Raw genomic sequence first — 3,303 nt, forward strand, 5'->3', positions numbered from 1 at the left:
CGTGCTGGTCTATGCGCATGCCCAAGACTATACTTATTTTTCAGGTGTATGACAGGATAGAATTAGATATTACAAAACATTACGAATAAAAGTTGTGCAAAATTATTATTTTTCTAACGTAACTTGAAATCAAGGGCATTATTATAAATTTATTGATTGACATACATTTTGTTATTATTTTCAACGTTAGTAATGGATTAAATTGCCCAGAGGGTCAGTTTTATACATATGTATATATATATATATGTTATCATAAGGTGTTTATGATTAACCCATACCGATTTAATGAATTCTACGGTTTCTCATCGTTTATAGTTGTCATTTGTCAAAAGATGACAAATTTCAAATATTTCTGTCAAATTGTCACATCATTTCAATCTCTCTAGATGCGTGACCAAGCCGGAATGACCAATAAAACCTAATACATCTTTACAATAAGACTTGATTTTTACCAAAAAATAAAATATTTTAATTATAGTTATGAAATATCGAACGGAATATTTTCCTGGTTTGAATCCTAATTAACAACATGGAGATTAATTAAATCCCTTTCAAAAATAATCTTTTAATGAACGTCCGAGGAGGCATGATTTTACATGTTTTCAATAGTGACTGTTTTTCAAATTAGCAGATCTACGCGATGTGGAGTGCAAATATAACGTCCGCGGATATAACAAAACATACTCTTCTTTTTGAAGCGGGGATATGCATTCATTATGACTGTTCCTCCTTGTTCCCACTCCTACAATACACTAATCCATTTCTTATTTACATGTATGATAAATTGTATATGTAAACTATAATGCAACTTGAAATCGACTTTTTAATACCTTAAATATGCTCATTTTTTTTATCTTCAAGTTAGTATACATATTAAAAGTTCACTCACATTCGCGAAAAAACAAGGACTGTTGTCATCTTTAACTATAAGGGGAACTGACTGGAGTTTTTGTATTCTACGCAACCCCTTAATTTTGTAATTTTCATATCAATTCAGACCGTGACTTTCCGTCTATCTTCTGAGTTTGTGATTTGTGAGTGTGTTTTAAAATTGGCTAGTTGCAGCCTTTAATCACATGCTTTTTCTAAAATTATCAAATATTTAAAAAGTAATATTCGGATATTTTTTATATCAAAATTTGTCTGTTTGCTTATCGATTGAGTTGCTTTCTTTTATGTGCACTATTTACAATTCGGTGCTCTCTAAGACGTCCGCAATTCATTAACGATATGAAAAAACATTAAAAAGTAAACAAAAGCGTAGAATCTTTTTTACTGTATGTAATAAAACCAAATCGATCAATGAAATATGCGAGGAAGAGACGGACGTGGAAGAGTATGATAATAAGAAAAAAGTTTGCTGAATTATCGATTAAGCAACTTTCTTTTTGGGGCACTATTTACAATACGGTGCTCTCTAAGACGTCCGCCATTCATTAAACCATTAACGATAAGTGCTTAGTATGCATCTGCAACTCACAAATACATGTTGCGTACACGTCCGCTACTTTTACAACTGTCTCTGTTCAACCTTTAGAGAATTTACAAAAATTTAAAAAAGTAAACAAAATTGCAGATTTTTTTAGAGTATGTTATAATACCAAATCGATCAGTGAAATATGCGAGGAAGAGACGGGCGAAGAAGAAAATAATATAAAAAAAAGTGTTTGCGTATCGATTGAGCTACTTTCTTTTTGGGGCACTACTTTCAATTTGGTGCTCTCTAAGACGTCCGCCATTCAGCAATGATAGGTTCTCTTCAACTGAATGTTGCGTACACTTCCGCCGCCAGCCACTCTTACCATTGAGTTCAATCTTCAGAGAATTAGAGAATTTACATTAAATAAACAAAAGCGTAGAATTTTATCACTCAAGGGTATAATATCGAGCCGATTAGTCAGTTTAAGAAAATACACCAATTGTGATAACGGAAAGAGAAAGAGAAGCCGCGGGGGGGGGGGGGGGGGGATCCAGCCATTTTAAAAAGGGGGGTTCCAACTATATGTCCCCATTCAAATGCATTGATCGGCCAAGAAAAGGGGTTCCACCCCCGGACCGCCCCTGGATCCGCCAATGAGAAGGGTGGGGAATTATAATCTCTAGCATAAACTGCAAGTTTTATATGATATAATACTAACTATGCTTTTAAATTTGGAGTTGGCGGACGATCTCCAATTACAAGTACATGAAGTATGTGATCTTTTTCAAGGGAAATCTCGGTTTATAAATCTCTGCATCATCGATGTCAATTGCTTCGTGTAATTTGTTGTACCATCTTTTTACGTTTTCCTAAACATATGCTGCTTGGTATGTATATACGGTCTACTAAACTCATACTTTACTTTACTATGCATATTTTCTTCTTCTTCGGTGGTATATATATCGTATCCGTATCGACAATCTTTTTGGTGTTGCGTAGACTGCTGCCTATATAGATCATATAAGACTCATATAAGACTATGATGATGTGATATGAGTGCCAATGAGACAACTCTCCATCCAAATCATAATTTGTAAAAGTAAACAACTATAAGTCAAAGTATGGTTCTTGTCTCACATCTAACAGTAAGCTATAAAGGACCTCAAAAATGAGTAGTGTTAAACCATCAAAACAGGAAAACCAAAGGTCTAATTTAAAAAAAAAAAAAAACGAGAAACGAGAAACATTTATGAACCATCTCGACAAACGACAACAACTGAGCATCAGTTTCCCGACTTAAGACAGATGCAAACAAATGCAACTGGTTTAAACGTATTAATATGTACCAACCTTCACCCTTTCACGAAACAATAGTGTAATACCACAATATAAAAAGACACACTATAAAATATCAATTGAAATGGCTTTACTCAATCAAAAGACGTATGCAAACAAACAAATGTATATAGTTGGTTTAACTTTTTGTCCAGTGATGGTTTACCTGCTTCGTATATATGGCCGCAGTCTAGTGCAGCTGATTGTATTGCTGAATCTACTTTGTCAATGACTGTTGTGGCAGTACTGTAGCTTGAGGAAATCATGTGTTAATGCAGTTGGCACTTATCGTATATTATATTATAAACACGACCGAGCGAAATACAAGTAATAGAGATGGAAGTCCAAACTGCTTATCCGGGTCATCTGTGGTACCCTGATCTAGACTACTCTAGATTTGGAACGTGTTGCTAAATGTATAATTACTGTTTTGTCGACCAGTTTTGTTTCGATATCGTCAGCCTATTTTTGACCTACATTGGTTTGTTGTGTCCCTGTATCTTCTTATCAGATGCAGATTTAGGGATGGCAGGGATCCCGCCCGGCCA

This window comes from Mytilus galloprovincialis, chromosome 10, assembly GCF_965363235.1.
Source record: "Mytilus galloprovincialis chromosome 10, xbMytGall1.hap1.1, whole genome shotgun sequence".
NCBI classification, from domain to species: Eukaryota; Metazoa; Mollusca; class Bivalvia; order Mytilida; family Mytilidae; genus Mytilus; species Mytilus galloprovincialis.